We start from the raw sequence: 25219 nt of genomic DNA on the forward strand, positions 1-25219 counted from the left end.
CAATTCCTCTTCTGTGCCATCAGACTCATCCTCAAACACGTCTCAATCGCCTTCACAGTCCTCAGTTAAACAGTTCATATCTTTTCCTGCTGTTGATTCTTCCCAAACCCACATCCCAAAAGACAGGTATTGCCAAAAGATTAAGTGTCACGAATTGCAGTTTGTTTCAAACTGTCTCCTCAAACACAATCGAAGGTATGGATGAAAACAACTGTGGATTTTGTAGGAAGAATTATTATGCACCATTATGAAGCAAATACGGTTCCTGGGTGTCCTGCATTGTGTGTAAGACCTGGTTTCATTAAAGATGTGTGGGAGGTGATAAGGAACTATATTTTATCTGTGGATGATGTGTCTGAATTATGATTAGTGCTTCACGAAAGTGGCTGACGTCATTACCCCCCTCCAAAAAAATAAATGCTAGTCTCAGTTTACACATGTTATACATTTTTGTAATAATCTAGTTGTTACTAGCAAAAAATAGTAGTACAATGTAGTTCTAATGGAAACAAATGTTATTACTATGTTTAATCATTAAACGCTATAATGGTAGTTACACTACTGTGCATTTAGCTTACAATTTCAACAGTAAAGAAATTAGTATAGAAATTGCTATGTTAGTAATTTCTATGTATTTATCATGTATTTGCATGTATATTCTGTACTTATCATGTTAGAACGTTAGTGTAGCAAGATAGTAAACTAAAATGTACCTATCATGCATATATCTTCCTTGAAAGTTCAGTGTCCGGAATTGCCAACCTACTGTCCGGATTCACTCTTCCAAATTTGCAAATCAAAGATTTTGTCAACTTTCAGAAAATTATTTTTTTTATTTCTTAACATGCCATTCCAGGAAAGCTATTTCAGTTGTACATACATGCATACCAACATATCATTAAATAATATGACGAAGTATTGGACATTTATGTTTAGCGGGGTAGTAGTAAAAGAAATATCAGAACTGTCCGGATCACCCAAACTTACCCTATATATAATCACCAACTAGTACCGGAAAATATTTTTAAATATTACTTTCAATTTTGTTCTGATTTTTAATTTTATACAAACTGTTAAGAACAACAAAAAATAGGTCCACTAAACATTTTCAATAGGTGCAGAGTTGTTTAAAAATCAAACCAGAAATTATAAGGGGGTCACTGGCAAGAGGATGTGATTAAGTGGGGACGTAATAGGAATTTGGTTGAGAACCACTGTTCCAGATCTTGACGGGTTGATTGTTCGGTTTTCTTTTTCTTTACAAGGTATATTATGTAAGTAAATGAAAACAGGACAAAATAACAAAAAAAAAAAAAAAAAAAAAACTTTATTCAAGATAATTTTTCCAGCAGGATAGATGATGGTTATGTTCTTATTTCGCAGTAGTATTGCACACGAGACGATATATATATATATATATATATATATATATATATATATATATATATATATATATATATATATATATATATATATATATATATATATATTAATTCGAGACTAGAAATATGACAATTCTTGTCTCATTTTCCAGAGAAGAAATTTCACAAATCTCCTGGGAAAAAAAATAAAACGACTTAACCGTTTCATCTCAAACTCTGTTTTACTGTTGCATGATTCATAGAATAAAAACTATAAGTTGAAAAACAGATTCTACGAGCATTTATCAACGTGTAAAGGTATGCAAATTATTACACAATATGCTGCAATTATAAATATGGTTTAAATGTTGTTATATCACACCCTTTGTAGACCTCTGGTGATGCGGAAAGATTCTGATAGCTTCTAGATGCAATTAAGAGGAAAATCAGAGCATAAATTTAAACGAGATGAGAAAATTTTCTGAGATGAAAGCTTTCCGAGAACAGAGACGAGATTTCTCGTCTTGTCTCATCTTGGGCAACAGTAATAATAATAATAATAATAATAATAATAATAATAATAATAATAATAATAATAATACAGTTTTACGTCATACATTTATGCCTGTTAGGCTAAAGGAGATGGTGATGATAAGAAATGAATGAAATGATGAAAGGAATAAAGTGGGAGGAAACGGGAGAACCCCAAGAAAACCCACGCACACGTTGTTCGTCCACCACAAGGTCCACTTACTCCGACTTGGAATGGAATCAAGGACCTCACGCATCAGAACTGAACGCTTTACCACGGAGAGAGCGCGACAACTATTATTATTATTATTATTATTATTATTATTATTATTATTATTATTATTATTATTATTATTATTATTATTATTATTTATATTCATGTTGGTCACACATTTTCAATGCTGTTTAAAATTTCTGTGGTTAGTGCAGTGCGAAAATGGAATGTTTTGTAGAACACATACAGTTAGTTTAAATTTTTGTGCCTTTCAGTTTACTGTTCCTTGGATGAAACTGACAATGCAAATGATTTGAGTCAGGTTTGGATTTGAGTCCGTTTTAACTTATTTGGCAGCAAGCGTGTCTTGTTCTATGCTTTTTTATTCACGCACTGCGAGTACTGTACTTCTTTCTTATTGCGTCACGATAGGTCTTTCTTTTTATTCTGTCCCATTTATCAAATCACATCACATCATCCTGAGTCTTCGCAGTAGCGTGCTGTCGCCTGTCCTGTCAGCTCCGCATTCTTTGCATTCTCATCTAAAGAAGATGGGACAGCTAAGAAAAGGACGCTCAAAACTTTACCTTTATAAAAATAAAACAACAACCAGTTAAACTGAAAGCAAGTGGCGCGCGTGCGTACGCCCATAACGGAGGTCAAAGGTCATATCTGGCTGTGGCGTGTCGTGACGTCATGTTGACGAAGCACTTTCTCTTCTCATCTCTCTCTCTCTCTTTTTATACTATTTCCCATGGACCAAAGACAAACCAAGCGACCTATCTTTAAAAGAATTTAAAGAATGACATTTACACCAACGCAAGGTTCTAGAGAAGAAGGCGGAGGCAGTGCTTGAAATAATAATAATAAATAATGGCAGAATAGATGATATCTTAGCCGGCTCTTCTTTTTTGTTTCTTATTTTTACTTTAATCTAGAATCTCGTCTGGAATGTGATTAGTGAAAAAAAATTGCAAATTTCGTGCATAGCATACAAGATGAACAATTTTTAGATTTAGCATCTGTAAGAAGTTAAATCAAAACAAAGAAACAAAAATATTTTCCCTACAAACATATTTTCCCCATTAACTATCTTATTTTAATTCTTTTTAATTTTGTATTACATTCCATTTGCCAAGGAAGATGCGATAAGAAAATAAAACTTACTATTTAACATTTAATAATACGTATATATGCCTATCACGTCAAATGGAACGGACAAAACAGTCAAAAGCGTTCCGTGACAAAAGAGCTCCAGTCAAGACGGTTCCGCGTCAAATGGGTGTAAGGTAAAACGACTTTGTGATAGAAGAGTGCGAGTAAAGCAGCTAAAACTAGATCAGAACTTATAATGAACGCTGGACAACCAGTTCGCTTCGGAAATCAAGCTGAATGTAAAGTATTTGTGCTAAGAAATCAACGTATCAACAATCATCATCATCATAGGTATTCTGCCCTTATTGGTAGCTCAGCTTCCATGCTCCACGGTCCTCCGCTAGCCTCTTCGTCTTCACGAATGAGCTTTCTGCTTTTATATCATCCATTAATTGTAGTCTCCTTCGCCCCTCCCTCTCTTTCCTGCCACCATACAATCTAAGACGTCATTCATGATACAATTTCTTCTTAAACATGTTCCAATCAGTTTCTCTTCTCAATAATATCTAGAAGTGTTCTTTTCTCGCTCACCATTTCTACTACTCTCTCATTTGTTTTCCACTCGACCTAATTAATTCATTCCATTATTCTTCACACCCACATTTCGAAGGCTTTCAGTCGTTTTTCATCACTTTTACATAATGCCCATGTTTTCGCCCCTTATAGTACAACACTTCATGCGAAACAATTTATGGGTCTTTTTCTCTACTCGTTATTCAAAGTCCCACAAAACAGACTTTTCTTATTCCTAAAGACTTCTTTCGTCATTCCTATCTTTGCTTTTATTTCACGTTCGCACTTCATGTCATTACTAAGAATATCAACAATAGTTGGAAAAAATCTACAATATTATTACACCAGAAAGAGAAAAGAAACAATATGTCCAAAGAATGTCCCATGTCAGTCATCGAGCTGAAAAAAAAATTACAAATATTGATGCCTAGTTTTCGAGAAAATTAAAAAAGAAGAACGAATCCTTTGCTAGCACAGAAGGTGATGCTATAGGACAATCATGCCATATATATTAAGGCAATAACCCTCAATCAGTGTGTCGCACAGTCTCATAGGCTATCGCGAAATATTAGAATTGAAAAAATCATGAACCATTTAATAAATTAGTTAAGATAACTTTTGAGTCAGGCTGTACTAGTCAACGCCTCTAGTGGCAGTAACAATGCTAAGTACTTCATAAAGTCACTACTTCATAGAAACTTACAGGCCTTCATTGTTATATTACTATTAATTTTTTAAAAAATAAAAATCACTATTTCGTGGGAGTTCAATAAATAAAAATTCAGAGAATAAAGGTACCAAACTAAATACGCCTGCAGTCGAGTACCAGTATTCACTGGGTTAGTGGCTAATGCAGGTCCCGATAATCACTTTATACTTTCTTTAGGTCTCTTCTTATCTAGCTTTTCTGTTGACAAAGGACTTAAATACTATAAACAATCTACTAAAGCATGGAACACAGTCAATGGAACGAAGGCTGCGATGCAACGTTGCCATGTGGTAAAGGGGTGGGGCTAAGCAGATGCACTACAACGTGAGCAATTGAGATGTTCGTATCGTGTGTTAAGCAAGATTCTTCACAGAAGCAAGAGTTCCACGTTTTTTTTTATTAGTATGTAATAGTATACAATTGATTTTAAAAATATAAATTTCTCAGATTGAAGAGTACTGATTGTCCCCCTTGGTGCCTTCCTCAAGTGATACCTTCATCCCTTGTACTATTGACTACAGAATACTAAGTCAAAACTATCCAAAAGAGTGTATAGGTTACTCAATACAGCATTTCAAGAGAACTTCAGCTTATTTATTTATTTATTTATGAACACAACAGGCAGGTGCCCAATTAGAGTGTTAAAATATTACAATATATTTTTATAATAGTTTTTTTTTTTCTTTTAGTGCTTCACACGTTATTGTGCATATATCAGCTTTACCATGCTTTTGACATAATTTGTTGTAGACAGAACATTCTCCAGATGGTGACTTCAACATTAGTTGGTCCTAGTCGTTTTGCAGTAGAAGAGACCCATATTATTATTATTAGTTCTAACTGAAGAACATGGAAGTTTAATGATAATATAAAGTTTCAGCAATCGAATTCATTTTTTGAACTTTTTTTTTTTTTTTTTTTTTTTTTTGGAGGAATATCAGATCGGCAATATTACCCCTGTTCTAACAAGTAAACATTAAAATTGTCTACCAATGTATTATGGTTTTCAAGTGAGGGTTAAATTCTAGTTACTTTGTATATCAATTATTTAAGAAATTTTGATAGATTTTTTTTCACTTTGTTGTCGATACTTTTGTTGCCAAGGGTTCCAAATTACAACAGCATATTCCAACTTGAAACGTACTTTAAACTTCTTATTATGAATCCCAATAATTTAAAAGTATTATGAGTAACATTTTCTATGTGTGTAATGAACGTTAATTTATGGTCAAATGTAACACCTAAATCTTTAACTGTATTACGTCTACTTATAGAAGTATTACTAACTTTGTAATCATATTTAAGGGTATTTTTGTTTCTGCTGAACGATAATACGTTTCATTTGTTTATGTTCACACAAAACTTATTGATTTAATACCAGTTTGCAATACTCTCTAAGCTGTGTTGTAAACCAAGACAATCGTGCGCAAAATTTTATTTTGACGTATATTTTGAGATCATTAGCGAACAATAATTTTTCACTGTTGAGTATGTGATCTGGAAGATTGTTGATAAATAATAGAAATAGTAAAGGGCCTAGGTTTGAGCCTGTGGAACTCTTGATATCCCAAAGTACTTGCCTGATTTAAATTCTTTATAGACAACTTGTGTGCTTGTCTCTGGTTCATGAGGTCCGTAGTTCGATCTCCTGCTAAGTAAGTTTGTGATGGACAATATCGAGTCCGTGGATTTTCTCGGGATACTCCCGTTTCCTCCCACATTTTTATTCCATCAAGTATTCCATTGATACTTGCCGCGGTGGCTCAGTGGTAGAGCGTTCACCTCTGGTGTTAGGGGTCTCGGGTTCAAACCCTGCTCCCGCCAAGTGAACTTTGTGGTGGACAAACACCGTGTGCGTGGGTTTTCTCGGGGTTCTCCCGTTTCCTCCCACTTTCTTCATTCCACCATTTCATTCATTACTCATTATCACCGTCTCCTTTAGCCTAACCGGCATAACCGTGGGACGTAAAACTCAAAATTTCATTTCATTTTTTTCAAGTATTTCATTATCATTCACTTGCCTTAATCATTCCTCTCCCTTAGCCTAAAGGATATAATCGTGGGACGTTAAACTGAAAGATATCATCTCGAGAGAACTCCGAAAAAAAATAATAAATGGAGTGCATATGTAAGACAGTTACTAAAAATTATCGTTATGACAGAAGCTATCCGTGATATTTCTATCTCAATTATATGAGTATATACACAGAATGTTTGTCGTGTTAGTGCATAATGGAAAGGGTTTTCTCCTTTTAGAAAAGAAGAAAAATAAATCTATAAAATGCAATCCTTTATGCTAAGAAGAAACTCTGGAAGGTTATGGAAAAAAAAAACTTGCTCTAGACTTTTGAGCCATATAAATGTGTGTGACCATCAGTAGGTTACGACACCTGTCTCCTTTGAAGTTTCCAAAGACGGAAACAGTGTGTGGAAAATAAGATAACATAGAAAGAGAGAACAGAGTGAGGGTGCCACTGTAAGAAATACTCCAGAGGCTACTGGAGATCTGGATTATAATGCCAAGAGTCTTAACACATTCATCAAATAGTTGAGTTGGACTTAGAACACGGTAAGGGAAGAAAGAAATCCACCCTTATTCAGCAGTGAAAAGCAAACGATAAAGATGGAATAGGAAAAAAAAAAAACTTAAGCATCTCGCATGAGCCCAAGTCTAAACAGTATCACATCTGATACAAACACGCTTTACATACCTATAGGTATAAATATACACTGCACATTGAGAAAGAAAGAAAAAAAACAGAAGAGGAAAAAGAGCTAAATCTACATGCTTAGCTTTTAGGATCTGTCGTATAAGAGCCGAGTTGACAGTAAAACATAAATTTTTCATTCTTCGTGGTCTTTTAACTGAGTTTTGGTAATAAATTCTCGTGGATGTGTCTCATTCGTATAAGGACGTTTACTGTCAACCTTTTTCCTCCTTCACAGTCGTTAGACGTTCGGATAAACGGACGTGTCGTTGGTATTTATGTCTCTATGCAGGAGCACAGCAAATATTTTTGTATTGTGGCATACACTTTGAATACTGTTTTTATAGTGTATTTGTGTGTGGGATACGTTTCATAGTACGATGGTTAGAAAGAATGGAATTTGAAAGAATGGTGGTTGTTTTATATGCATGCGTTTCATGATATACAAAAGCAAATTATTATAGATGTACTGTACTCACGAAGTACAAATAAGACATTAATTTCCTTTTTTCTTTTCTTTTCTTTTTTAAAAGTAAATTTAACATTATCGGATCAAAGAATCCAATATGTTTCAGGGAAAAAATGTTGTAGGCCTTATATACCTATCTGAGAACTACATATAATATAGCCAAACCCAAACTATCACTTAACTCCATATGATGTGCTTTTTCCGTATTAAAAAAAAAAAAAAAAAAAAAAAACGAAAACTCGATTTACGAGCCGTTCAAAGATTTTGTGGTCCCTGATTCAAAAGTTAATTATTGGCCAAGATTGCAATCTTTTGATACATTTTTTTGGATCAGTTCTAAAATTCTTGTTAGAATTAGGTTGAAAGTACTTGGTGTCAAAATATTACATTTTTTTTTTTTTTTACTTGCAAATAAATGTACATATTGAAATTAAATTAACTGTTAAATTGAATTAAGAATGTAGACAGAATACTTAGACAAAGGTACTCCGAACATATAACTTAAAGTTTGTTGGTTAGAAAGGGATGAATCTCGCGTCACCATATCCCATAGCTACGGCCTGAGTTTAATAAACCATGTTTACTATTCCTGTAGGCGTAGAAGAAGGGGTAAATTGCAAGTGAAGGATAATGTAAAAGATATTGGTATGAGAAAGTGGAAAGAAGGAAGAGAAACCAATCTGAAACATAAGAGCCAGAGATATCCATTTTACTCGAGCTTCACTAGATCTCACGTTTACCAACATCAATGAAATTAAATTAAACAAGTTGAGGTCTGTTGACCGTGAGTTCCAAATTTACAAGATTTTGACAGTTTGTTACAGACATAACCATGAACTTGGGACATGGTTCAAGAAAGAAAGAAAGAGATTAGTTTATAGGTGCCCCATCATACATCTCAAAAACGGTCATAGAATTCACTGAACCCATACGCCACCGGTCATACAAGTCATTGGTCAATGCAGCCACATCTACAAGAGAAATTGGTCATACAAACCACACTCACTTTCGGTAATAGCAACCGCATCATGCAGAAAGTTCAAAATGGTCACTGCTCCGTACGTCAATGGTGTACGTCACTAGTCATACACGTCACTGGTCAGACAAGTAGTGCCAGTCTGCTTTTCATGCATAGTTAATAGTTTGTCAGTCATTGCAGTCACTGTAAAATATTGTGATTAGATTTGTTTTATCACCCTAAATAATATGTGACAAGAACGTAATCCAACCGCTACGCAGATAGGGTTATGTAGATACACTGGTTGGGATGTTACCAAACGTTGTTTCGTGATCACTTAAGCAAAATGTCACTATACATCATCATGGTGCACATCTATGCATTTCTCTTTATTCATATACTATTTACACTTTACACTTGTTCTGGTTTTCTGATGCGGTAATTGTATATATATACTTTTCATCACATTTAAGTTGATGTAGAATGTTTACTAACAATACATGTTACATAAGAATATGCCAACTCACAGAGAGAAACAAAATAATAATAATAATAATAATAATAATAATAATAATAATAATAATAATAATAATAATAATAATAATAATAATAATAATAATAATAATAATAATAATAACTGTAAAATCGAGAGTTAAGACAGCTTGTATCTCTTAATCTGTCTATATTAAAGAACAACTCCTTACTGACTGATTGACTGACCAACGCCTAGACCAAGCTAGAAACTTGAAATTTGGACAGAAAACAGGATTTGTGACAAGAAGTACCCACTGAAGAAGGCTATTTGGAAATTCAAGGTGGTAGGGAGGAATTGGGGGTTGCAATGACTATAATAAGCTTATAATCATATCTTGGAATCTGTTAAAATTAAAGACATACACTTTCATATTCAAACCTTTCATTTAAAATACTTGTTTCTCCGTTTATCTGCAATGGGAGAAAAAGAGATTTTTAAGTTGTTCATATTTCAAAATTCCTTAAATTAAAAAAAAAAAAAATAAATTTAGCATTTAGACTTTTCACTTACAAGAATTTTTAAACAATCATACTCCAGTTTTTCTTAATGACGTTTTGACATAGAAAAAAAGACAAAGGTACGAAAAATGTGTTGAGCTCGCGCCGCACCTCAAACGATTCGCCAGAAGTTTGCCAACGATGCAGGAAGTATTAGAGTATAGAGGCAGGACCATATCCAGGAAAGATCTAGGGGCCCGGTCCCCCTAAATTTTTACTGCTCCCCCTTAAATTTTCACGGTAGGCTTGCAAATGAAGTATAATATGGCTGGAATGGCCTCTCCCCTAACTTCTACCAGCCCCCTACAGTTTTGGACTACCTACCGGCCTGTATAGAGGTAGCATCCATTAAAGTTTATATTCCCGTGCGAAGGACGAGACTTCTATTAGTGTACACGGATACGGATTCGCTCTGAATTTCGTAATAGTGCTAGAACGACATGAGAACCAATGTATATTTTTCTTTTCTTTGAAACGAGAGACTGAATATTGCATATAAATTATTCTATTAGTAATAACAATGGACTCACTGAATTATTTTCTAAGAATGACTTAATTATACTGAAGAATAATATATTTAGAAGTTGTTAAACTATAACTTGACGTATTTCTCAACGGAAAAGAAACAAACAAGAAAATTTGTGAGTTGCACTAACGTAAACATATTTTTTTATGGGTATTTTCTATATGGTGCAAATGATGACCGTTAGATGTTACAAAGGAAGCACTTCCGCGACTTACGAGAAATAATGTTGATCTAACTGTACGAAAATTATTTTCAGCCTTATATTATAGGGATAAAATAGTTTCAAGTGAGCAGTGAGGATGCGTGCTAATGTGGTTTCTACGTATCAAATTTTATTTACCTCTTTTGGCGACATCAAAAAATAAACGTCGGTCTTTCTGTTTATATACGAGTAAGACTCATATAAGCGCATGAACTCAATTTTAGTTTATGTACTTATGTTTAGCTTATGAATTCAATTTAATGCACCAACTGACCGTTATTAGATGCAAATGGAGACTTGTAAAATTACAATCTTAAGTAAATTTAGCTTAATGATTTTAAAATGTATTTTTAGACGTAATTAAAGTGTTGAGGAACACACTTTACACCTACTGGTAGAACTTCCAAAGCATTTCCATTTCTTACATGTGAAACACATTCAGAGAAAAATAATTCAATGTAACTGTGACAAATCAATTATTTGTCCACTATTTTGATTCTCAGTAACGGGAGGCACAGTGATTCCTTGACACAGCACTAATTTCTGCTAGACAGAGTCCCTGGTTTGATCCCAACCATGTGAGCTTTGGTGGGCAATATCGCATCCATGTGTTTTCTCGGGGTTTTTTCGTGAGATTCCATATTCTCATTTTTCCAATTATTTCATAACATTCTACATATGGATGCGATATTGCCTATTAGTAAACATTCTACATATGGATGCGATACCGATTAGTAAACATTCTACATCAACTTAAAATACTTGTTTCTCCGTTTATCTGCAATGGGAGAAAGATATTTTTAAGTTGTTCATATCTCAAAATTCCTTAAATATAAAAAAAATAAATAAATAAATTTAGCATTTAGACTTTATTGGATGCGGTATTGGCTATTTCGTTTTCATTAATCATCCGTTTGCTTTAGCTTAAAGGGTATAACCGTAAACTAACTTAAGTTATTAATATTTATGTTGGAAATAGCCAAAACCTATTAATTACAATCTTCTGCACCCCTATTTATCCATGTCTCTAATTGGCGAGGTTAGGTTAGTTATTCCAATAAACAAAGAGCTAAAGTACTTATGAATAGCATACTTTAAAGGACTGATGAGAGAAGCTGAAGTAAATTGAACAGTAAGCTCTCTGAAGTAACAGTAAGCTCTCTGTTCTCAAATTGTATGTGAATTGTATAATATGAAGAGTTCAAAGCCCAAAGGAATCAAATCCTGTGACCAAAGTTGTGAAAAAAAAAAAAAAACAATGAGGTTTGTACGGAACTCTTAAGTACGTGAAAATAAAAACATAAAGTCTGTACGGAACACTTAAGTACGTGAAAATAGAAACATAAAGTCTGTACGGAACGCTTAAGTACGTGGAACAAGAGACAAAGTTTGTACAGTACGCTTTTTAAGGTACAGGTAAAGGAAAAAAATTTGTGCGATACGCTCTAGTACATGGAAAAGAAGACATAAAGTTTGCGCTTAAGTACATGGAGAAAGACACTAAGTTTGTACGGTACGCTTAAATATACGGAAAAGTTAACACTGTCTTTTGCATTGTAAGAGTTGTTCACAATATCTGAGTATGAATGTTCCAAGCTCTGAAAGGAGTTACAGATTGAGATTTTACAGATTTAACATGTACAAAATAACCAAAAAAAAAAAAAAAAAAAAAAAATGGATTTGATTCCTTTATGCACTGAATGCGTCATATAGTTATATGTGCTTACAGAAAATTGTTTGGTGTGTGTCACCGCATAACGGGAAAGATCTAAGAAATGTTGTCATAAAGTGTTAATTAACATATACACTTCTTAAGAAATCAAATTAGGCCTATATTAAATAATTAAACATAATTTGTTAGAAATACCTCGACGACAGCATTGGAACACTTGAAATGTTATTATGCGGGGTGTATCAGCACCAAAGAACACTAGTAGACATTACGTACTGTATTTTGTCAGCTGGCTTAGTCTCACAGCTTAACACAACCATGACAGCTGGTACTTTGACTTCTTTTGCACATAAAAACGTGTGTATGTGAACAAGCACCACCAGCATAGCATCCACCATCTAACAACATACAGATGCTGCACTTTTCTCGCTTTCAAAGCGTTTTACTTACAAGGGGTCATAGGTCACGCACCTGCTGCAGCATACGCAGGAAGTGGTTCCAAACTATTGTTTCGTTTCTGGTCTAGCAAAGCAATTGTCTTCAACTGAAAACGTGAGAAACATTTCATATCAATAGCCCAAGGCAACATTACTGTACCTATAATCAGTGGTCATCCGTATGGTTTCATCTACGAGAGAAAGGTCAAGAGAGAGTAAATTCTTTTCTAATGATATTTTGATATCCTACATTAAGTTTCGTTGGAGAATACAGTGACTAGAGCCAATGGTAATACTTATGTGGGGGGAGAGGACTAGTGTTCGAATACTGGAGGCAATATTGTAGTCTAGATTGAAAATAGCATTCAATTTTTCCATTCACTTACCTCCTGAGTGGTGTTTTGAGCAAGTACCTTGTTACTGTTTACAAGTACTGTGCTTAGTAGAGTAAAATCTCTCACCGTTGGAGAGAGCTCAGGGTCCATTTCAGGGAAATGTCTAATATTTGGGCCACCAGAAATAATATCGCTATTTATTAAGGCTTTGTGTCAAATATTGTTGCATCTTATTTAACTAGTGAAGCATGGAATGAATTCAACATATCAATTCCAAAAGTTAGAAAATAAATTTCTCCTGGAGGCTATGGACAGAGGTGTTTATGCAAGCCAAATAGTACACTGAGAAAATAAAGATCAAGGCTTATTTTTATTTTTCTACGTAAGAACCAAGGACGTTGATGCACTTGTCATAAAGCTTAACCCTTTTGGAAAAAAATGTGTCATGTATAGAAAAAAAACCTTCACGGCTGAATTCACTTCATTGTTGGCTCCAAAGTGCCTTCTTTCCACGAGAACCTTCATCAGAGGTGGAAGTGCTGGGCGCGATATCGAGACTGTACGAAGGATGGGCAAGGCGTTTCCAACTGATGGTGACAAGATGGTTTTGCTTTGCCACTCCCCGAGTCTGATCTCTCATTGCCATTTAAAAGAAGGTCAGGTCACAACCTGGGAATAACACACTTCAGCCTCGTGGCAATATCGCTGAGCATAATTGTTCCGACCTCAGTACTTGTTGGGCATAGAATGGGCAGTTCATCCTAACTTTCTTCTAGCAATACAATAGCTGCATCTGAGGATTCTGATAGTACGCTACCAAATGACTAACGGATGGTTTTCGCATTAAACCTCTGTCTTGTTCACCTCATTGCTTTACGATTTCTGCCAATAAAGGAGGAGAAACTTATTTTCTGACTATGGATGCGCACGAGTCGAGACACAGCTCTTCCAATAGGAAAATATACGTTTTTCGAGTCGAGACATCACTTTTACAGCATATTTTCGAGACGAGACAGCCTCAAATCTTGTCTCGTGCACATCCCTATTTTTGACTTCCCTTAGGATTTAGGGATTTAGGATTTAGATTTCTGAGCTTTCGGCATCTAAGGCCATTTAACCCGTCATGTTTGAGGGATTATGTCCTTCGGCGAGCACACTATCAGGGGAAAGGAAAGGAAGAAAGGATAGGGGAAGGAAGGGAGCGTCCTAGAACCTATAAGTTAGGTACCATCCCGGCATTTGCCTGGTGTGAATGAGGAAAACCAGGAAAACCTCATTCAGGATGGCTGGCCTGAAAAAGTTTTTTTTTTTTTTTTTTTTTACACTTTTTCGATCGAGTACCCCCACCAAGAATCGAACCGAAGGTGAGAGCGTTAGCGGCTACGCTACGAGGGAGCCACTCTGACTTCCCCTAGCACTTACTTTATCACTTAACCCATTCTCTTCTATCTCGACAGTGTAAAGAAGTTCGGTTTCCAGAGAGATTTCCTCTCAGGGCTATTCTTATTCTTGTTTCCGCCATCATCCTGGAATCTTATTCTTCACACGCGATTCTTTTACAGAAAATACTGCAAAAAAATAAATCAGTGTTTGGACATTTTTTTAGAAGCGACTTTTGACTATTGTTTAACATGTCTAAAAGTGTTCTGATGTGTTCTATTAGTGACCAAAAACTGTCTACAGTGCATTCTAACAATGGTTAGTAGAAACTGTCCTATGAGAGTGTTCAAAATGTACCGGATTTTTTTTTTTTTTTTTTTTTTTTATGTATTCTATGAGTACACGGAAAGAAAGGATTTCCTAATGTGTAAAAGGTTCTAACACTGTTTAAAAGTAATTTCTGTGCCCGTATACACATTGGACAAAATTTGAGATTCTGGGGCAAAAATGGCTCGAAAAGTTGTTTTGAGTTCTTGGGCGTTCGAATACTGGAGACAATACTGTAGTCTGTATTGAGAATATCATTCAATTTTCCCATTCATTTACCTCTTGGTATTTTGGACAGGCATCTTACCAGTGTCTGCAAGTACTTGCTCAGTAGAGCAAAGATTTTACCTAATAAATAATAATTAGAGCCTTACTAATTATTACATAATAAATCCCCAATAAATAATAATTAGAGCCTTACTAATTATTACCTAATAAAACCCCAATAAATAATAATTATAGCCTTACTAATTATTACCTAATAAATCCCCAATAAATAATAATTAGAGCCTTACTCCAGTTCTAATTTGTCAATTAAAAGACTAATTATGAGAGATCTTGATATATGATAGTGACCATAAAGATTTAATTGGGGATCAAGTATCTATTCTATCAGCAATTCTTAACCGCTTTAGAACTATAAGGATTATAGACCAGGAAAAAAATATTTTTTAAAGCTTTTTATTCCAAAAGTAACATGCAGCTTCCGAAGGTCACCATTGCAAGTTGATCACTTAAACAGTCACTTAGTTATAGTTTGAGAAAAATATGTCCGTATTGGTAATTAGGGATTTCTTTTAGTTACTTGTTTCGGAAACCAACAGCCAAGTGCCTAATTAAAATTTTCCATCATAGTATGATAATGCACTTTAAATACACATATAATAACATAATAATACTACAATAAAATAGTTTTATACGTCAAAATGCATATAGTACTATATAGCTAATTTTTTTAGAATGGAAATTTTGTCGATAACTTAAAGTTTCTATATCTGCGTGCCCTTGTGACAATAAACATTTTTCTGACAGGCGATACATCCAATCAGTGGCGTATTTAGGGGGAGAGCTTCCGGGCTTAAGCCCCCCACCCGAAATTTTACTTACTATAGTAAAGTATATAAAATATCTTGCAGAATTTTCACATTTTCATGCAAAGTCCCCCCCTTCTGAAAGTTAGCAAAGCCCTCCCGGAAACAAAATCGTAAATACGCCACTGCATCCAATGCATTAGTTCTTTGCGCTGAGGGATGAAATACTCCATTATGGGGTTTCGTTAATCTGCGTGGGACGTGAATTTTGATTTCTGATAACAAAGATTCTGAATATATTGCACTATGAATTATTTTATGCAAGAAAGGTAAAATGAAAAGACTTTTCCTGCTTTCAAGTGATTGTAATGAATATTTTTGTTTCGAAGATTTTCGTATTTTCGAATTTTGGATATCCTATCCCTGTTTCTTCTCGTATGTCAAAAAGCGCACAAATTTATTTTGAATGTTTTCGATTTTTTTAAAATATATATTTCTTACTGTTGGAACCCCATATTATCGATGCATATTCTACCTTAGACCTTACATAGGCAGTGTATAGTATTTTAAACAAATAAAAAAAATGAAATGAAATCTTTAAGTTTTACGTCCCACGGTTATGCCGGTTAGGCTAAAGGAGACGGTGATGATGACTGATGAATGAAATGGTGGAATGAAGAGAGTGGAAAGAAACGGGAGAACTCCGAGAAAACCCAGGCACACAGTGTTTGTCCACCACAAAGTTCACTTGGCGGGGGCTGGGATCGAACCCGGGATCCCAAGCACCGGAGGTGAACGCTCTACCACTGAGCCACCGCGGCCCCTAAACAAATAAACATGAGCAGTTCTACTTGTCATGAGTTTTTTGCCCCATAGTGTTAGTAATTATAATGTGTGTATGGCAATTACAGTGTTTTCTATATACATAATAAATCCATAAGTAGCTGGTAATGTATATACACATAACCAGAGGCTGATTACAAAATTATTGTAAACTAACTTATGTTCATTAATGTATTAATTTATATTCAATGTTATTTAGGTAATCCCTTATCTGTAGCATTCAACACATGAAAACTGAATCGTTCTAAATGACCCAGTACAATTTGAAGACAAAGAAATGGAACAAATACGTCCTTTGATCGTGAAGGGGTTATATTGTGGTCCTTGGACTCTGGAAATTCCTTCAATTTATATTTGGGAGGTCCGAAAGTCAAATAAAACGCTGTCCTATTTTATTATGAAAAAATACAATTATTAATAATCTGTTGTGCAATATATAATTATGTTCTAACTTCGGGTTGTTGTTGTCTTTAATGAAGCTGATTCTTGTAATGTAATTAGCAAATTTAAGATCACTGCCAACAATTTGTAAAGTGAGAAATACGAGATAGATACCTGAATATTTAAAAAAAACTTTTTATTTTTTATTAAAGAAATGCACATCATATTAAAGGGGTACTCGAAATCACAAAATTTAAGATATCTATGGTGTATTTATATTAGATTATTTTCACATTAATACTAAATCTCCTTTTTCCACTTCAAAAATTTATATGTACATAATAATAATAATATTAAATTCTAGAAAAAATGTTTTGGTCAAAATATGCCTTCTAAATAAGTGCCTATTACATATAATGCAGATTTTCTTCCATTGACCCTTGTTTAAATGTCTATACAATTTTAAAACAACATTAATAATGTGGATTGTCCTTACGTGTTTTCTGGAGGGATCTCTTCATCTGTAAATACTAATTCAGGTTGTATGCTTAAGCTTGGGCAACCTTTCTGTTAATTCAACATATATCTTTTCTATATATATATATATATATATATATATATATATATATATATATATATATTTTTTTTTTTTTTTTTTGAAATTCTTTTTTTTTTTTTTGGTGAGAACTTTTGGATTCCCCTTATTTATCATTTTTCTTTTCTCCAAACAATAAAGTTCTAGAATAATTTCTTTTAAATTCCTGAACCTTGACTACCTCAACATTAAATTTAGTAATTTCTAAAACCAATTTTTCTCAGTTAAGTTTTTATATATATTATGTAATTTTTTTTGTATCTGTTGGTGTATAGCAGGGGGTTGATGAGAATAAAACCCAGGGAGTCGCCGTGAGTGGGTGGATATGAAAGTATTCAATATATAGAGAGAGTAGAAAGGATTGTGGGGGAGGGGAGAGAAGCATTTGTGAGGTGAATGTACACGAGGTGGGGGTGTAGTGGGAGGGGGAAATATCGTAGCTTTTGTTCCGGCGTGGTCCATGACTCGAAAGAGGCCCCTATTCTAAGCATCTCCAGGGAGTCCTAGCGTAGACATTGGCAGGCAACCCGTGGACTCATCCTGCTGAGTTCTCAAAGCCTGAATGTGACGGGGATATGTATGTAGGCCTATGTATTCATGCATACAGAGTATATATATGTGTGTGTTGTTTTGGTACACACACGTAAGTTAAAGTGCATGTATGTATGTATGTATGTAAGTGTGTGTGTGTGTGTGTGTGTGTGCAAAAGCCAAAAATCTATTTTGTCCCCCCTCCCCATCCTACTAGCGTGCTCTTTTAGCTGTTTCTTTTTCTTTTTTTCTTTTTATTATTATTATTATTAACTGTCTTCTATTCTCCAGCGCGCTTGGAAGCCACACCTCACTCCAAAACGCAGTCACAGCTGAGTACCAAAGTACTGTTGGCCGGTAGCACCCTGCTATTCTTTAATAATAGAATGTTTTTATACGGTTTTAGATGAAAAGAAGCCACGGAATTCCCCCTTCCCCGACGGGCGCCGTTTGACGGAGAGACCTTCCAGCTTCTGCCGGTTATTATATACCGTCAAGACCCCGGTGTCGACAGTACAACATAGTGTCGAGTTCTTGCAAAATGTGAATACATACTTAGTTGTTCGATTTAACTATATCTTAATAATAAATTCTGTTGAATATGTCTGGTGTGCGTGTGAAAGTTTCAAGTTCACAATAGTGCTAGTTTCTCTATTTAATAATGTGTGAATATGTGGGTGCTTTAATGTGTACTAAAAATCTCAAATGTGTAATAAAAAGATTTGGTGTAAATTAGTGATAATATGAATAGCTACATAAGCTTCAATTTTATGTCGCTTCCATGCATAAAGAAATTAATATATTCAGAGACACTGTAAAGGATAGCAACAAGTGAAAAATTTCCAAGGTTTGTGCTTAGAATATTCAGAAATCTCTAGATATCCTCTTTGGATTATTTTAAATTGGATACCTTAACTGAATACTTAAATATTTATTCGTAAAATTACTATTAAGTTACTGCCAAAACGACTGTTATAAAATCATTGTAAAATTACAAAGGTAGTTGATATTAGAATAACAATTATTAATTGTACAAGAACGACTATTGTTCATTTTAATATAAGCATAATATGATTCACTGTAATTTAACAAAGACGTAATTGAATAATATTTGTGGCAGTATTATATTTTATAGCGGGAAGAAGGAATGGATGGATTGACAACTTGGTCCATAACCATATTAGGATTTATGGTAACTTTAGATACCATGGCGTAGTGTTGTCTTTCACCACTTATTCAGGTTCTATAACAGGTATTTAAGCCGATTTTTTTATTGGTCAAATCAAGAATAAACCAAAGAACACTCGATTTGCATTTTGGAACCGGATGGTAAACTTGGTGGCGCCTTAAGACAATTTTTTTAAAAAAATGTCATGCCTTTAGTTTCCAAGATATCATACTGAAACTTTGCATACGGATTGTGTACACCTTTGGGTTTTCTCTCTCTCTCACTTTTTTTTTTTTTTTTTTTTTTTTAGATCCTACTTAAACCTAGGGCCGAGCCAGAGGGGCGCAAAATTTTCGGAAAAAAATTTGAAAAATCTCCCGATTGACCCGTTTTTATATATAATACGGACAAACGAGTGGTACTGTTGTAAAGTATGCTCTATCCTGAAGAAAACGAGATATAAACGATTATCAATAGTAAGGAAGCTGTACCGGTAGCTGTTTGAGTGAAAGTCTAAAATTTACCTCAAAAAATGGAAATCCTAAAAAGGATAAACACTTTTCGTTATATATGTTGAGACAGTGGCGTATTTACGATTTTGTTTCGGGGAGGGGGGCTTTGCTAACTTTAGTCCTGGAAATGTGAAAATTCTGCTAGATATTTTATTTACTTTAATATAGTAAATAAAATTTCGGGAAGGCTTAAGCCCGAAAGCTCCTTCCCCTTAATACGTCACTTAGTATGAAGTTTTCTAAATATAACTCGCACAATAGTTCAATATAAACAAGAGATAAATTAATGTATTTGTGCCGATTGATGCTTCATGGGACATACTAAAGCTGTAATTTGCTATATTAATATTCAATTTCCTTACGAAGTTTTCCATATTAATATAATAGATTAAAACATTAATATGGCGGATGAAGCTTCCATCGATGCATCTGCATTAATGGAACCGTCGTTTTGCAAAGAGCTATTGTGTAATAATTGTCAACAAACTTCATGGACCTGAGATATGTAATGAAACGTGTTTATTAATCTCCGTATTTAATAGAAGTCATTTACCCCCATACTAGTTGCACTATTCTTGGCCCATTTAAGGGAACTGAGATCTAAGAAATATTTTTACGTAACTATGTATTACCAACTTCTTTTTTTTTTTTTTTAATACTTTTGTTAGCTTAGACATTAATACATTGGCTGCCATGTGTATCTAATTGATACAGAAGGTGTTTTCCCCTGGCAGGCTATGTGCATCAAATTGATACACATATCCGGGACAAAATGTATACTGAAAAAGGTTTCGATCTGGTACATATCCTTGAGGGATTCATGTTCGGTAGTCAATGTTACAATCTCGCAATAATAAAAAGAGAAACAGAAATATTTATCAAATTAATTTTTATTATTTCCTTGTATACCAAATGTTGGACTCTTCCGTGTAAAATAATGTTTTTTTTTTTTTTTTTTAATTTTTATCTTTTCTTCATTCATTAACTGGAGTTTGATTAGTAGGCAACACTGAAAAAGTTGAACTTACTGTCCAACTTTTTTCTTTTAATTAATTTATAATTACTGTCGCTCACGAGACGAGAAATGAGGTTTTCTTGTCTCGCTTCCTAAATTCTTGTAGAATTCTCATTTCGTCTCCATTCTGGGGAAGGTTTTATCGTCTAGTTCTACGTATAACTTTATGTATAAAATTTATATCCCGAGTTTTTGCCCTTTATTTTATGTAGAAGTTATCTAGTATATGCACAAACGCTTTAAAGTTTTCGAACATCCAGGATTTGTGGAAGCATCTACTGTGACCATATTATTTTGGCACGAGAACTTTGATGCTGTGCATCAGAGGTACTCTTGCCTATACCAAAAAAAGAAAGAAAAAAAAAGTGACGAATCGAAAAAAAATGTTCCAGGGAGCACATTTAGTATTCCGGAGGGGCACTGCTGGGACTATTCTATTTATTATTATATTATAGACGTATTATTTCGGTCTCCTCCGAGGGGCATTCTCGAAGCTCTATTGGGCAGTGCCCCCCAAAAACACGTCTAGAAGAAACACTGGGTCCGAGACGTATTGGAGATGATATGTCAGATTATAATTCTTAAAATTAAAACCAAAAAAAGATAATGTGATATACATATTGGATAGTAGAAACAAAAGTGTGAAAGCTGAAGCAAGATATTAGTTTTTTTTTTTTTTTTTTTTTAAGTGTACACAGTGTCTACAGTGACAGAAATTTTAAAGAGAAGGTTTGTTGATATGCTAATATTTAAAACACCAAAAATACAATACTTTGAAAATGTTATATAAATATTTATTCATATATTCATTTAGAAGAGAAAGTGAAATATAACTAATAAGGAAGCTAATTTGAGTAATTGTTCTTTCAATAAAATAATAAAAGAAACATAAAAAGCAGCACTATTAGCGCTGCGTTTTAAAAGCAAGCAATTTCATTTTAATTTACAAAATAATAAAAAAAAACATATATTAAGACGGAATTTCATAAACATTCAATAAGTATACATTTACATGGATCAATTCATATACGAAATTGCATAATAGTAATGTAGTAGTATATACACCTATATTTATATATTTATATTAATAGACATGCTCAAAAGAAAAAGGAAATCAATTTAGTTAATCAAAATATATACAATCTATTATTTTTATTATTCTATTGTTCGCTTGTATCTGTTGTACCAGAGAAGAAACACCTCCTCCAGTTCCCTTCCAGGCGGCAACGTACCAAGAACTGACGAAACGTTGCCACGTTGGACCGCAAAACTTTGAAAATTGTTTACGATGGTTTCGTATGCTCCATTGTTGCTTGTTGAAATGGTAACGACGAGTATTATACGCTTCCACTGAGCTACAGTTGATCAGAAAAGGATGTATATTGACCATCGTAAACACTTTTCAAAGCAAAGTATTTTGGCGTTTTAAACATTAACATATCAATAAGCTATAATGAACTGCACAATTTGGGAAATTACTTTCTCTTTAAAATTTCTTCACTGTCTTTATCCTCTATGTCTTTGTTTTCCAAACAAAACTAATATGAGGGTTACCTCGCCTTGCTCAGTTTTGTTTATGTGTAATATCTATACAAAATGCCCTCTTTTGACACCAGTTTTAAGAATTATAATTTGTTATGTCATATGCAGTACCTCTTAGACCTCGATTCAACTGTTGTCAAATTCTATGCTTTAGGCAGGAGTACCTTTGACGCAAGGTGGTAAAGTTCATTTGTCAAATGAATATGTTAACAGTAAATGCTTACAAAAATTCGGAATGTACGAAAACTTTCGAGCGGTACTGTATATATATATATATATATATATATATAAATCGGTGGCAACACTGAAACAGTGTTTGAGATCTAAAATTTGGGTAAACTTATGTTGCTCACAAGACTCGAAAAATTTCTTGCCTCGAATTAAAAAAAAAAAAAAAAAAAAAAAAAAAAAAAAAAAATTGTACGAATGGTCTCGTTTTTGAACGAGGCGAGAAATGTTTGCTTTCATGCCCATACTTTCAGTTAATAAATTAAGAAAAATCTCGATGCAACTCGAGCGTTCACTTTGCACGGAAATCAGTGGCGTATTTAGGGGGGTGGCTTCCGGGCTTAAGCCCCCCCCCCGAAATCTTACTTAGTATTGTAAAGTAAATGAAATATCTTGCATAATTTTCACATTTCCAGGCAAAGCCCTTCCCCCCGAAAGTTAGCAAAGCTCCTCCCGAAACAAAATCGTAAATACGCCACTGACGGGAATAGACAAATTGAAGGAAAATACATGAAGATCTACACTTAAAGACACTATCTCGGGATTCACTTGATGGAACAGAAAGAAAAACCCTTGGCAAACCTTTCAGTTAGAATGTCCTGTCACCACCGAATATGAACCCTAGACCTCCTGATTTGCGAAACAAGAACGCTAACCGTTAGTATATGATCGATCGGTGTGTTCATCATTTTACTGTAAATGTTATCATATTTCGTCATTGTATGCAACATTGTTTCTCGACCCAAGGTTGTAGTTAACAAATTTTGCCGCCCCAGGGCTTTTTTAAAAATGCTGCCCTCTCCATATTAATAAATACAGTGTAGTAAATTTGAGACAATGAAGTGAAAAATGAATATTTAAGCGAAAGTGGAAAAAATTAAATTTATTCAACAAATTAAATACTTCTGTAGAAAGTAACAATGATGTGTGTTGATTCATCGTAATGGCAAGAATGAACGCTCTACTGAACTTTTGGATATGGAAGTGCAAAGAATAAAAACACAAGCTTGTACCTACACATAGATATACATTTATTATTCTCAAATCCTTCTGTCGAATCATGGAACTAATTTCTTAAATATTCTTTGTACGAGAAGCTGGTAAACTTAGTAGACTGAGTACATTCTTCAACTAACGTCTTGTCGAGATGAGCACTATAGCGTGAACATAAATTCATAACTAAAATTGTTAACTACATTTATATATATATATATAACGTATACTTGAATGTACAAACCCGTGTTATTTTCATATGTGCATGCATAATAAATTTCTGAAATTTCCAGAACTGGAGTATGAAAAACAACTAGTCCGAGAAAATTTGCCGCACCGGGCTGTAGTCCATGTGTAAATATGGCCCTTTTTCAATCTTTTAAAGTTTGGGACCAATTCCAAAGTTAGCAGACGCTTACCCAATACTTTTTTTTTTTTTTTTTTTTGAGAGGGTGTCCAATTCTATAAGCTACTAAATATATATAGTATTGAGAAATGCTATTCTGCACCCGAAAAGACGATAAGTAATTGTAAAATACTTCCACCTATATTTTCAAAAAAAAAAAAAAAAAAAAAAAAAAAAGATAGGACTTGATTGTTTTTATAAGGGAAAGACTACAGATGAAGTCTAAGATTAAATTTTCATGCTACATCAATCATTTCCCTTATAAACAAATATAGTTTTATTGAGAAAGTCTACAGATGTATGTTGAGTTGGGAAATTTGGGGGGTCCGGACCCAGTGGACCCCTCCCGTGGGTGCATTCCTGTTACTATAGAAATCTTGTTGTACCCAAACATACCATGACTGGCCATCACTGGCGTAGCGGTTTTTTTTTTTTTTTAATTAGGAAAAGCAGTTACTTTTAACGGATTATTCTGAATACTTAATACATTATTTTTACATTTTGCATTTTTCTAGAATCATTGTTGCAATACTTCTATACAAAGATGGGCCAACATGATATGTACATTTTTACAGGAAAACAAATTACAATCTTATGAATTAGAATAGCAAATTATAACATGTCGCTTTTTGGCCATTTTCTTTTCATTTTTCCTTCCGGTAGTTCGTCATACTAACAATTGAGACCTCGAAAAAGTTTATAATGGCTTATTATTAAAAAAAAAATCCCTGTCTAGCAGTATATATATATATATAGGGTTGGCAACTAAGTTCCCGCTGTTTTTGATAATGTTAGTTAAAAGGTTATTTTTCAATAAACATATAAAGTAGTTAATCAATAATGTATTCTCCTTTGTTGTTTACAACGTTTTCCCAACGCTCAACAAGTTTTTCAATATCTCGTTGGTAGAAATCGCCTGTTTGAGACTCGAAAAACTGCATCAGTATTGAAAGTAATTCCACGCATAGCATTTGAAAGATATCGAAAGAGGTGAAAATCCGTTGGTGCCAAATCGGAAGAGTATAGTGGGTGTGGCAGCACGAGACGAGACGAGACAGAATTTTTCTGACAAAATTTGAGTCGAGACAGCTTTTCCAATAGAGATATATACGTTTTTCGAGTCGAGACATCATTTTTACAGCACATTTTCGAGACGAGACAGCCTCGAATCTTGTCGCGTACGCATCTCTAGCCTGCAGGATGGCAAGGGTCAATTGCCCTTCCCTGGATTTTCGATGGATGTTCGATTTTTTTTTTTTGAAGTACATGTCAAAACATACTAGAATCGGTTACTAACACACTATAGTATTTAATATATTTACTGTAGTTAATAGAACTAAGCAATGTGCATAAATAATTATTATGTGTCCATTTAGCAAGAAAGAGTTGCAAGTGTGAATGCTGCTTAATTTCCATGTTGTGGTAATTTTTATTATTAATTATCG

The 25219-nt window shown here is 34.0% G+C and overlaps 1 long non-coding RNA gene across 1 annotated transcript in view; it reads left to right on the forward strand.

Annotated features, from left to right (window-relative positions):
* The first annotated feature begins 18193 nt into the window (after positions 1-18193).
* LOC145693583 (uncharacterized) overlaps positions 18194-25219 on the forward strand; it is a 287226-nt gene continuing 280200 nt past the window's right edge. Inside the window, exon 1 of the long non-coding RNA XR_014132809.1 lies at positions 18194-18757. This is a non-coding gene — a long non-coding RNA (uncharacterized LOC145693583). The remainder of the gene's footprint in view (positions 18758-25219) is intronic.

Source organism: Thermobia domestica, chromosome 8 (assembly GCF_964235325.1).
Source record: "Thermobia domestica chromosome 8, izTheDome1.hap1.1, whole genome shotgun sequence".
NCBI classification, from domain to species: Eukaryota; Metazoa; Arthropoda; class Insecta; order Zygentoma; family Lepismatidae; genus Thermobia; species Thermobia domestica.